At 50.3% G+C, this 12,933-nt stretch overlaps 1 protein-coding gene across 1 annotated transcript in view; it reads left to right on the plus strand.

The window, feature by feature from the left end:
* The window catches only part of PSMD13 (proteasome 26S subunit, non-ATPase 13), a 108,207-nt gene that overhangs the window by 25,567 nt on the left and 69,707 nt on the right, over nt 1-12,933 (plus strand). The window lies entirely within an intron of this gene.

Below are 12,933 nucleotides of genomic sequence, written 5' to 3' on the forward strand. Positions count from 1 at the left end.
TGGGGTGATCTTTTGGAAGTGCAAGTTTATGACAGGAACTGTAAAAATCTGTATTTTGTTTTTATATTTCAGTGGCCTCAGATTATTTATTGTTATTTATTCAACGAAAGTATCCTAACCTTTCAAGCACAAATGCCACACTGAGTCAGTGCACATCATAAGAATCATTTTGAGTGAATAATTCAAAAACATTTTGTTTACAAAAAGCTTCCTAGGAAGGATGTAATAGCCTCATTTTGTATGACGCCCATTCCTTAACTTGGTGTTTGAAATAGAAAGTGAGCTCATTCTTGCGGCAAACCGGGTTGGAGAGCTAAATTAATGTAATCTTGTGACCTACTGGAGTAGAGTGTCGTTGACGTGCCCCGGAGTCTGAAATTCACATTGAACTCAAAGAAAACCTGTAACCTCTAGATTGGACCAGGAAGCCCCACATTTCAGGTTATTTCACTTGGTTCTTGAACTTTTCACCTCGTCAGCCTCCATTCTGTATAGGTTGGTTGCATCTGACTTGCCTTCTTTTACCACCATTAGCGATTTGTATGTATTTTCCATTTGTTTCCTCTCGTCTTATTCTTTCCCCTTAGTCCACCAATCTGATCTCTCAAAATCTCTCTCCCCCTTTCCTGTCCATATGGCCATCATCCCACCAAAAGCTTATGAAAAACGGAACAGTAAGATTAATGCTTTACAGAATAGCATTGAGAACATGATCATAGCACCAAATATAGCTGTACCAGTCAGGTATGACTAACAGGTGGTCTAAAATTAAAGCCATATTTAAATTTATTCAAGAGGACAAACTCAGGCAGAAATAAAGGTGCCTTGCCCTCCAGACTAAACAACGCAGCTGTTCAAGACAGAGCTGGAATGGGATTGATTCTAATCCCCAAAACAGTAGCATGTCGAAAAAAAGAAAATAACTGATTGTGCTGGCCTGTAAGGGAATTGTTTTATCCATTCTATTAGACTTCCACCAACTGGACTCGGAAGACCATAACTATGGGATTGAGTACGAGGTGAATGTGTGCCAACTTTGATGGCCAATAAGAGACAATAATTTGGTGCTGGAGACCCATGTGTTTATATTAGTAAAATCAGACCTGTCTCATCAGACCTATCCGAATACATCTCACAGACCTGGTTGAAAGGCACAATTGTCAGGAAGAGGTGTTGCACAAGTGAGAGAATCTAAACTCTCAATACTTTATTCACACTTTTGTTAACCAATTTGTCTTGCCATGGGGTAAATTATCTTAGTTCTTGGAATTCTATAATCTGCAACATTGGTTCTAAAATATATATCCAAGCTCTTCAGGGGGAAGATCATTACCTCCATGAAGTAGAGCAATTGCAGACAGAACCATGGTGTGTGGTGGTCTGAAAAAGACCAAGGGTTACCCTCTTCCTTCACCTATTGGATGACGGTATCTAATGTTTTTGTTCTCCATAGTCTTTTATGCCTTCAAAAGTGGGGGTTGAGTCCAAAACTCCTTTGCCTATTATTTTGAAAATAGAGCTACATGTTTAACGGTGTAGGATTTTAAATACGACCAGATGCCTGTGACGTTTGGGGAATGGGTGCCTCTTTTTTTGAAAAATCTCAAATGTTTTCCAGAAGTCTGAGTTGCAGAATTCTTATGGGTTCAGCTCCTAGATCAGCAGCATCAGATCTGTTTTAGACCTACAAGATCAGAATTGTGTCATTGTGGACACTTTGACTTGAACACCGTGCCACAATTCTGAAGGCTTTGTATCCAGGGGACAGGTTAGCATTGTAGTCCACTAAGATGCCTACATTTATATTCCGGGTAAAAAAAGCATCAAGAGCTACTAAAGGATTGCATAAAGGGGAGCAAGGAGCCCGGTGTGTTTTGCTTAATCAAGACCGTGCCTTCCAGTTACCCTAAACTCTGTTTGAGCAGTGTTCAGAGAGGATCTCTGTAGTGACCTCCCTAATTGTGTCTTCTGGGCATGTACCTTCATATCTTGCCCGTTAAAAACCTAGACCCGAATGAAGCAGCCCTCAAACAACAATTAATTTGCAATTGGATTCACATCGTAAGTACTTGCGTAAACCCCAAAATGATTTGTCGGTTAATCAAAGTCTTCACTTTATTGGATCTTTCTTTGACAAGTCTCTGAGAAGGCCCGGTTAATCACCTGTAATATTCATTACTCGGAGTCCTAGTCTTCCCGTCCTATTCCTTAACAGTGAGTAGCTAGTCTACTCCACAGAAACCTAATAGCTTTTCGCACTTCCCCCAATATGGCACCATCCGGTGACGATGAAGGGGGAAGTGCATCACAAAACATCCTGAGAATACCAAAGAAAACAATCACCAAAGACAAAAACCAGGGAGGGAGGGAAAGGCTCAGGAATGGGACGGGAAGACCAGGACTCGGAGTAATGAATATTACCGGTGAGTAACCAGGCATTACCTCCTCGTCCTGTCTTCCCGTCCCATTCCTTAACAGTGAGTACCCCACAGGAGGAAGAAGTGAGACCCTTCACTAGACACCAGGATGAGCAGTTCTTCCAATGACCGTCATAGGACTTAGAGGTGGAAGAGCGCTGGGACAACTGGATGCACTGGGCAACCTCAACAGATCAACCCTGCCCCACAAATGCAACCTTTCAAGTGCCAAACCCCAAACCGGAGGCGGCACAGGGAGGCCACTCTGAGAAGAGGAGCCCGCAAAGGGGCGGGACACAGGGGAAACCTCCAAGGTGGCATACAGACAAGGTCAGAAGCAGGGGAACCCAAGGCTGACTGGACCACTCCGGTACCACCAGAAGAAACTCTGCCCAGTCCAACCGAATCTTCCGGAGGACCTGGGGAATCAAAGCAAACGGAGGAAAGGCAAACAGGAACCCCAGCGACCATGGAACAGAAAGTGTTGATCGTCCAGGCCAACCTGGAGGGAACGAGGCTACAAAACCGAGGAAGAAGGCTGATTCAAAAAGATCCAGCCATGGAAGGTGGAACTGGAGGACAATCAGATCGTTCAGAGCCGGGGACAGACACATAGTCACAGAGGAAGGGAACACCCTTCTCAAAGAGTCCGCAGGCCCATTCTCCTTTCCCGGAAGATAGACAGCTGTCAGACGAGAGATTCCGCTCGGCCCAAAGAACGATCTCCCTGGAAAGGAGAAACCGAGACCGGCACTTGCCCCCCCCTCACGACGATTAACATAAGCCTGAACAACCCGGTTGTCGGTCTGTACTGAGACCCCACGGCCCGAAGGAGAGGAGCAAACCACAGAAGAGCCAACCAAACTGCCCGCAACACCTTCGAGTTCGAGGACTGGAGAGACTCGAAACAGGACCACCGCCCTGAGCCTTGGAAGCACCCAGGACAGCAACCCCCAACCCACGGCACTGGCATCGGTGGACAACACAACCACAGTCTGAGGAGGAAGAAGGTCGAACCCCTGGGAAAGAGACTGAGGGGACAACCACCACTGGAGAGCAGCCCAAATCCCCAGAGTGACTGGAATCAGAGCATCGTAGTATTTTGCATTTTTTTGTATTTGTGGTATATTTGTAGAGCGCAGACCTGTCACCCCAAGGGCATCCTGGCGCTTTGAACGATGAGCCAACAATTTCAGCGACTTAGCCTATCCTGGGGAAAAGGTGGGTTTTTAACACCTTCCTAAAGGCTGAGAGATCCTCAAGACTCCTTAGAGAAATCGGCAGGGAGTTCCAAAGTTTGGCCGCCGCTACTCTGAACGATCGGCCGCCCATCCTCACTCTCTGAAAGCGCGGTACTACAAGTAGCCTGGATGTAGAAGAGCGTAAGGCTCGGGTGGAAGGTACCAGGCGAACATTTTCCGCAAGGGGACCGGGCCCAGGCCAAGAATGGCCCTGAACACAATGCAGAGAGGCAGGATCCCAATGATCCAGGACATGATGCAGGAGGATATAGAAATGCAGCCGGGCCCAAGGGAGGAGATGCAGAGTGGAAGCCATCTCCCCTTGACTCCGCAACCAGAGCAGGGCAGACACCTGGCACTGGGACTGAACCCAAGAAAGGTGATGGAACAAAGTCAACTGTCGCTCTTGGGAAAGGAACACCATCCTCAGATCCATGCAGAACAGAGCCCCAGGAACTTCAGAGTCTGGGAGGGTAGCAGGAGGACTTTGGGTGATTGATGAGGAACCCATAGGACCCCAGAAGATGTAACACCTGGTCCACATCCGACCGAGCCTAAGAAAAAGGAGAAACAATCAATCAATCATCAAGATAGGGAAAAACGGGGGGAGGAGCCAAGCTCGCGACCGCGATGGCCGCACTGTAGCTCGGCTCCGTCAACCTTCCCGCCTGAATCACAGATCCTGTACTTTATCCTGCCCCAAGGAGACGCACTCGACGACCTAAGGGAAGATGAAAGGCTGCTTGCACTCGCCGTTTGTCCCGGGAGCTCCTGGGTGCCGCGGATCTTGAGTTGTGCCCTTGTTTGCTCCGGGGCCTCCGTGGCGTGCAGGCCGTGGACTCGCCTGCGACGGTCGGCCGGAGCGGGGTATCGACGCCAACCCCTGATGGAGGGGAGGGGTCGACTGAAGAAGCCAGTGAGCGATTGAACCGGTAACGACTGACCGGGCCCGGTCTGGTGGCCCGGGGGCTCGGCTGCGTGGCGCGGCCTGCCTCGGACAGGGGTGAACCGTGTGGAGGGCTTGTCCCCCCCTTTGTTGTCCTGTCCGGCCATCTTGAAGCCCTTCGCCCGGACTCGGCGGGCGGCGCCCATGGTTAGGTGGCGCCGGCTGCCCCTTGCTTCCTGGCGGCCCATCTTTCTGCACCAAGATTGCCATTGGCGGGACCCGGCGAGACTCCTCGGGGCCCTGTTCGTCGGCCCGGTTCGGGGTTGAGGAACAGAGCGCCCCTGTGGCGCTGACAAAATGGCGGCCGGCGTCCTGGGTCTAGTGCCTGTTGGAGGAGGCGACTCTGTTCTGTCGAACTGCACTCCGGCTGAAGATTGTGGGACTGAGCCCACGATTGGCGATATCTTCGCTGCCCTGTGTTCCTGGCGTGCGTCCATGGCCCTTGACGCAGTTGTGAAAGATAGCGGTCCCGCCGCAGTGCCTGCTGGGCCGCCCCCCACACATGCGGCCCGACTGAGGGAGTGTGCTGCCTTGCCTCTCCCGGCTGCTGCGAGGAATACTACCGCCGCTCATCTGGGAGACCATATACCATGTTAGACGGGGATCCGGAGGGTCGGCCAAGGACGGGGGAGAGGCCTCCGGTGAGGGCCGTCTCCAGCGATCGTACAGACGAGTAGCTTCCCCCCCACAGATGGACACCACACAAGGATGAGGTCAACACTCTTTATATACGATTCTTGAAGCAAGGTTATCAGCAATACAGTGAGATTAGAACACGAGGGTCCTCTTAATTCTAGTCTCTGCAGGGGAAAGGGTAGCGGGACAGTCTTGGTACCGGTCTGGTACGGGGGTGGCAAGATGGGTATCTCACAATCCTCGAGCTCGGAGTTCTGGAAGGTCGGGCAGCGCCAGCAGGCTAGGATGATAAGTCTCACTTGAGAAGGGCCGCGGCAGCGCCAGCAGGCAAAGGCGATGGTTCACACAAGGATGGGCCGCGGCAGCGCCAGCAGGTCCCGACGACGATGTAGGTTGCAGAGGGCCGCGGCAGCGCCAGCAGGCAGGAACGATGTTTCACAAGGATGGGCCGCGGCAGCGCCAGCAGGTCCCGACGAAGGTGTAGGTTGCAGAGGGCCGCGGCAGCGCCAGCAGGCAGGAACGATGGTTCACGAGGATGGGCCGCGGCAGCGCCAGCAGGTCCTGACGAAGGTGTAGGTTGCAGAAGGCCGCGCCAGCAGGCAGGAACGAGGATTCACAAGGCAGGGCTGCGGCAGCGCCAGCAGTCCGTCAAGGATGAGTTCTTCAAGGTGTCTCTCGACTCCAGGATACAACTGCCTTCCTGCTCTGGAGCTACCCCAGTTATAGGTCTGGCGCCCTTTGATGTCCGGACCCTCGCTCTTGGAGGTCGGGAGGTCCGGGATGAGGGAGTCCAGACACCCAGCAGGGGGGTGGAGCCAGCGCCCGGGGAGGCTGGGGGCGATCGGCACCTGGCGGGGGAGAGCCATCGACCCTCCTTTCTCCCATTGACCTGCCAAGTGGTCCGTTCACCTCCTGGGTGGAGGGTGGTGCCTCGATGTCGGGGCCTGGCCAGGCCCAGGGTTGGTTTCGAGCTGAGGCCACGCGGCCTCGTGGTGCAGTGTCCAAGATGGCCGCTGGGCCGGGGCAATGCTGCTGATGGCGGCCCGGGCCGGCCGATGTCGAGGTGTTCGGGAGCAGGCGTCCCGTGGGGGACGTGTTGCGGGTTGCTTCTGTGGGTTGCCGGGGTGGTTCTTCTGGGGACACCGGGAGAGCCGGTGTTCGGGCCTTATTATGCGGGGAGGGAGCGGCCCCTTCAAGAGACCTGTCCAACATACCTGCTGCCTCGAGTCTCCGGGAGGTTTTGTTTGTGGCGGACATGGATGAGGGCCCCACGCTGGGGTCCGTCTGGGTCAGTCTGGCTGGGGTACCCAGCGGCTGTTTGACTCGAACTGCTTTGATGGGGTCCCACGGTTGTTCCGTGGGGGACACTTCCCCAATTTGGTCGGCGGGACTGCACCCTTGCTGTTTGCTGCTCCTGACGTTGCTCTTCATCTGTTTGGTCCGCTGCCGCCATTGTTTGCATTGCTGCTCGAGATTGGGATCCCCTGTTCTGTACCCTTGGCCTAGTTTGTTCCGATCCTATACACTTCATGCCTAACTGCTTGCTTTATTGCTCTTTATTGTGTGCTAAAGTAATGATCAGGAGTGGACAGGGGTGAGATGGTCTTGTATCGGTGGACTGCTAATTAATGTACGGAGATGAGGACTGCTCGCAGCTGTAACAGTATGACCGATTCTGATTCATGTTCCTGATGTTTAAGTTTGTGGCGATCTTGTTTTGACGGGGGTTTCAACTGTATTCAGGCGGGGGGTGGGAGCTGGATGTTTGAATGCTTGTCTCCTCCCCCACTGGAGGGGGTTTTTCTTCCCCCTTTTCTTCCTCTTTTTGTCTGTTGTGTTCTTTTCTTACTTTCTGATTCTTCTGCATTTCGGGTTCTAATTAGGGCGACAGGCACGCTGCTGGGGGTTAGCCCGTAGCCGCCTGCAGGGGTGCAGGGTAGTGAGGGTGGGATGGGGTCTGTATATTCTTTTTTTCTTAGTTCTATGGCTCTTTTTGTATACCTTTATCGGGACGCTGTGACCGCGCACGTACTCCATGGGATAGTAGCTGATAGTGTAAGGTATGTCTTCTTCGCTTCAAGATAATGATAGCACGCTTATAAGTCTTACTCGCCTCCACCCCTACCGGGGGTCTCTAGTATTGCTTGCCTTGCTCGCCATGGGGCGCGTTCTGCGACGCTGCGTTCATTCTTTATTGTCTTTAGTATTCCTTCCTTGTTTCTCTCCTCTTTTTCCTTTTCCCTCTCTTTGGGTTAGTATAGTAGATGGTTATCTTTGCGTTGCTGCTCTGACTCCTTTGATTTGTACCAGCACATCTTCAGGTGGTGCCGGGTGGACGGTGAGCTGCGAAGTGAACTGATTAGAAACGGGGAGACTGTTTTTGACTTCGCCAATTGTTGCTACTATTTCCGATTTTCACTGCTCCTTGGTACTGATGCTTTACCGACTGCCCGTAATAGGAACTCAGATGTTAACAGTTGCAACTGGTCCTGCTATACTTCCTACTATAATATAAAATCAACCTTCTTTTATCCTGCTCCTAGCGGTTATACTGGGTCTTTTAATGTTGTCTGATTGTTCATGTACTGCTGAGAAACTGCTGGAGAAATTCAATACTGATTTCGTGCGTCCATAATGTGTCGTGGCCGGCCTGATGGGTTGTAGGCCCGTATTTGTACGCTTTTGATTGCACAATCAAGGTTTTCAAAAAAATTTAAAAAAAAAAAGATAGGGAAAAACCTGAAGACCTCTGGCATGGAGAATACCCACCAGAGTGGGCAAGAGCTTTGTGAAAACCCTTGGCACCGATGAAAGGCCGAAAGGATGCACCCGGAACTGGAAGTGCCAGGAACCAACCGCAAACCGGAGATACTGCTGATCCACAAGATGGATAGGGACGTGCAGAAAAGCATCCATCAGGTCCAGGGACGCAAGGAATCTCCCTGGAAGCACCAGATGCAGGATGGACAGCAAAGTCACCATCTTGAACGTACTTCTGGGTATGAAGAGATTGACACTCTTGAGATCCAAGACAGAGTGCAGATCCGACGTACCCTTCTTGGAGACCGGGAAGAGGTTCAAATAACAACCCTTGAACCTTTCCAGAGGTGGCACCTCAACGATAGCAGCCTTCTCCAACAGAAGGGGCACACCTTCCAGCAAGGCCTCCCGCCGCAGAGGACGGGGCAGGGGGGGTCACCCTGAAGACTGGGGGTGGGGGGTAGGGGGAGGAGAGAAGAACTCAATCTGATAACCCCCGGACACAGCCTGCACCGCCCAGGCGCCCGGAACCGCCAACCAGTGGTGGAGAAAAAACAAAGGCGATTCCACCCCCCTCCCCCCGCCACCAACCGGAAAAGGCAGACAGCCATTGCGCAGGGGTCCCACGGACACGACCCCTGCCACGAAAGGGCTGCGAAGCACCCCAAGCAGAGGGCCCAAAGGCAAGGCAGTAGCCAAACCCACGCCCGAGAAGGTGAGCGGACAAGAGCCACAAGCTTGCGGTTCTCCGCTGACTGCTTGACCATGTCCTCCAGCTGGGGCCCAAACACCTTGGAACCCACAAAGGGCAATCTAAGCAGGACCGCCTTCTGAGACTCAACCTTCCAGGAACGCATCCAGATATGACGCCGTGCAGCAATCAAAGCACCAGAAGCAGCTGCAGCGGCACTCAAATTGTCAAAAGAAATGTCAGACAAATAGCTCACCTGCAACTCCATGAGGGCCAAGAGAGAGGAGGCATCCTCCCCATCCTGCAAAAGAAGAGCCAGGGCCTGGAAATCCTTTAGTAGGGACTGGACCATGTAATTGGAATAGGCCGTTACCCTGACAGAAAAGTTGGAAGCAGCGTAGGAACGCTTCACCGCCCCTTCAACACATTTATCCACAGCGTCAGAAGGAAGGGCGTCATCAGACAGACCCAAACCCTGTGAGGAAAGACCAGGCATCAAATTGTCCACTTTGACAGACTGGGGAAATTCCGCAGCAAACCCCTCCAAAGGATATTACTTAGACAAAAAGCAAGGTAAGGCGGACTTATCCACCTCCTTTCACTCATTATCCAGCACCTTGCACACAGCACCATGCAAGGGGAAGGACTCTGGAGTCGGCTGGTGATACTGTGTAAAAAAAAAAAGTCATCCTCTAGGACATCAGACACAGGAGGAGCGAACCCCAAATTATCACTCACATGGTCGAACACCTTGGCAGGAGGGCCAGCATCCTTTCCAGCCCGGAAGGCAGCAGCAACCGCCTCATTAATAAGGAGGCGCAGGGCATCCATAGGAGGAGTGGAAGAAGAGGCACTCTGGTCCATGGCAGCAATGCACCAAAGGACACACCACACGAAACACAGAGGACTAAAACAGGCACTCACAGAGGAAGGGAACCAAGAAAAAAGGACCCGCATTTAAAGTAACGAAGTCCCGAGGACCCGACCTCACGCGGGACCAGGAAAAGGAGGCGGATGCTGAAAAAGCGGCCGGCCGGCCGGTTTCCCCCAAAAATCCCCAGGGAAGCGGAGTCTGCACTCCACGAGAAACACCGCGGAAGAATCTCCGCCCGCTGAAGCAGGGCGCAGTGGGACCCGCACGGAGAGAAACTGCCGCTAAGGCAGACCGACCAACACAGGTGAGAGCGGCGGAAAAACCTGCACAAACGGCCGCTATTGCGGACCGCGTCAATGTCAGGCTCCCTAGGATAGGCATAATAACAAAATGCAAGTGAAGAAAAAGGCGGCTGCCAACATATAAAAAAAAAGATAGAAAAACTTACCCCAACAGCTCCTGCTAGGAAACGAAGTACACTGCGAAGGCAAAAAAAAAAGAACAGTATGTTCTGTGATGCACTTTCCCCTTTGTCACCTGATGGTGGTGCCATATTGGAGGAAGTGCGAAAAGCTCTGCTAGGTAGTAGGTTTCTGTGAAGCCGACAAGCTGCTCACTGTTAAGGAATGGGACGGGAAGACAGGATGAGGAGGTAATGACTTGTCCTATCCTTGACCACAGTGGGCAGATGCATTGTAACTAAAGATTGACCACTTTAAATGCAGATGGCCGATGGCGTTTAGAGGCTTCCAGGCCCACGGCCTTTCCGCATCTATGTGGCTCCTCTGGCAAAAACAAATGTGAGCCCTGCAACAGGATCTGGTGCTACATTGGGATCAACAGTGACCACACAAGTGGAAAAACATTAAGGCTGATGAGCTCACCAATAGTATCGGAGTTTTTACAGTTAAACAGGCTCAGGAAATGGCACTGCACATCATTCATTGGTAGTATAAAACACTAACCTTAGGACTGTTCCTTTTTTCCTCCTAGCGGAAATATTGACCTCCTACACAAAGACCGCACAACAGCCATTACTAACTGAAGTTGCAGAGAGTAACACATTCTTTCTTTTTTCCTATGTCAGTTAGCTGTTCAGCCATGGAACTGCTGTCTTAAACAAGCATTTACAATGCAACGGTCTCGCCTTTGCAAAAGTTAGCGCTTTTGGCATTGTAAATGACAAATGTTTTATTTATGTGTTGGTTTTGGAAACAGATAAATAAATGGCATTGTCATGAGCAGTAGAGAGTGAGTAGTAGAGAGTGAGTAGTAGAGAGAGTAGTAGAGAGAGTAATAGTGAGTAGTAGAGAGAGTAGCAGAGAGAGTAGTAGTGAGTAGTAGAGAGTGAGTAGAGAGTAGTAAGTGAGTAGTAGAGTGTGTAGTAGAGAGTAGTGAGTGTGTAGTAGAGAGTAGTGAGTGTGTAGTAGAGAGTAGTGAGTGTGTAGTAGAGAGTAGTGAGTGTGTAGTAGAGAGTGTGTAGTAGAGAGTGTATAGTAGAGAGTGTGTAGTAGAGAGTGAGCAGTAGAGACTAGTGAGTGTGTAGTAGAGTGGTGAGTGTGTAGTAGAGTGGTGAGTGTGTAGTAGAGTGTGTAGTAGTGTGTAGGAGAATGTGTAGTAGGGAGTGTAGTAGAGTGTGTAGTAGAGAGTGTGTACTAGAGAGTAGTGAGTGTGTAGTAGAGAGTGTGTAATACAGAATGTGAAGTAGAGAGATTGAAGTAGAGAGATTGAAGTAGAGAGATTGAAGTAGAGAGATTGAAGTAGAGAGATTGAAGTAGAGAGATTGAAGTAGAGAGATTGAAGTAGAGAGATTGAAGTAGAGAGATTGAGGTAGAGAGATTGAGGTAGAGAGATTGAGGTAGAGAGATTGAGGTAGAGAGATTGAGGTAGAGAGATTGAGGTAGAGAGATTGAGGTAGAGAGATTGAGGTAGAGAGATTGAGGTAGAGAGATTGAGGTAGAGAGTGTGGAGTAGAGTGTGGAGTAGAGAGTGGAGAGTGGAGAGTCTGTAGTAGAGTGTAGTAGAAAGTAGTGAGTGTGTAGTAGAGTAGTAGAGAATGTGTAGTAGAGTAGTAGAGAGTAGTAGAGGGTGTGTAGTAGAGTGTGTAGTAGAGCGTGTGTGTAGCAGAGTGTGTAGCAGAGTGTGTAGTGTAGAGTGTGTAGTGTAGAGTGTGTAGTGTAGAGTGTGTAGTGTAGAGTGTGTAGTGTAGAGTGTGTAGTGTAGAGTGTGTAGTGTAGAGTGTGTAGTGTAGAGTGTGTAGTGTAGAGTGTGTAGTGTAGAGTGTGTAGTGTAGAGTGTGTAGTGTAGAGTGTGTAGTGTAGAGTGTGTAGTGTAGAGTGTGTAGTGTAGAGTGTGTAGTGTAGAGTGTGTAGTGTAGAGTGTGTAGTGTAGAGTGTGTAGTGTAGAGTGTGTAGTGTAGAGTGTGTAGTGTAGAGTGTGTAGTGTAGAGTGTGTAGTGTAGAGTGTGTAGTGTAGAGTGTGTAGTGTAGAGTGTGTAGTGTAGAGTGTGTAGTGTAGAGTGTGTAGTGTAGAGTGTGTAGTGTAGAGTGTGTAGTGTAGAGTGTGTAGTGTAGAGTGTGTAGTGTAGAGTGTGTAGTGTAGAGTGTGTAGTGTAGAGTGTGTAGTGTAGAGTGTGTAGTGTAGAGTGTGTAGTGTAGAGTGTGTAGTGTAGAGTGTGTAGTGTAGAGTGTGTAGTGTAGAGTGTGTAGTGTAGAGTGTGTAGTGTAGAGTGTGTAGTGTAGAGTGTGTAGTGTAGAGTGTGTAGTGTAGAGTGTGTAGTGTAGAGTGTGTAGTGTAGAGTGTGTAGTGTAGAGTGTGTAGTGTAGAGTGTGTAGTAGAGAGTAGTGACTAGTAGAGAGTGTGTAGTAGTGTGTAGTAGAGAGTAGTGACTAGTAGAGAGTGTGTAGTAGTGTGTAGTAGAGAGTAGTGACTAGTAGAGAGTGTGTAGTAGTGTGTAGTAGAGAGTAGTGACTGTAGTAGAGTGTGTAGTACAGTGTGTAGTAGAGAGTAGCGACTGTAGTAGAGAGTGTGTAGTAGAGTGTGTAGTAGAGAGTGTGTAGTAGAGAGTAGAGTGCGTAGCAGAGAGTAGTGACTGTAGTAGAGAGTGTGTAGTAGAGAGTAGAGTGCGTAGCAGAGAGTAGTGACTGTAGTAGAGAGTGTGTAGTAGAGTGTGTAGTAGAGAGTGTGTAGTAGAGTGTAGTAGAGAGTAGAGTGCGTAGCAGAGAGTAGTGACTGTAGTAGAGAGTGTGTAGCAGAATGTGTAGTAGAGAGTAGTGACTGTAGTAGGGAGTGTGTAGTAGAGAGTAGTGACTGTAGTAGAGAGTGTGTAGTAGAGAGTGTGTAGTAGAGAGTGTGCAGTGATTTGAGTT

This window comes from Lissotriton vulgaris, chromosome 2_1, assembly GCF_964263255.1.
Source record: "Lissotriton vulgaris chromosome 2_1, aLisVul1.2, whole genome shotgun sequence".
In the NCBI taxonomy this organism is placed as follows: domain Eukaryota; kingdom Metazoa; phylum Chordata; class Amphibia; order Caudata; family Salamandridae; genus Lissotriton; species Lissotriton vulgaris.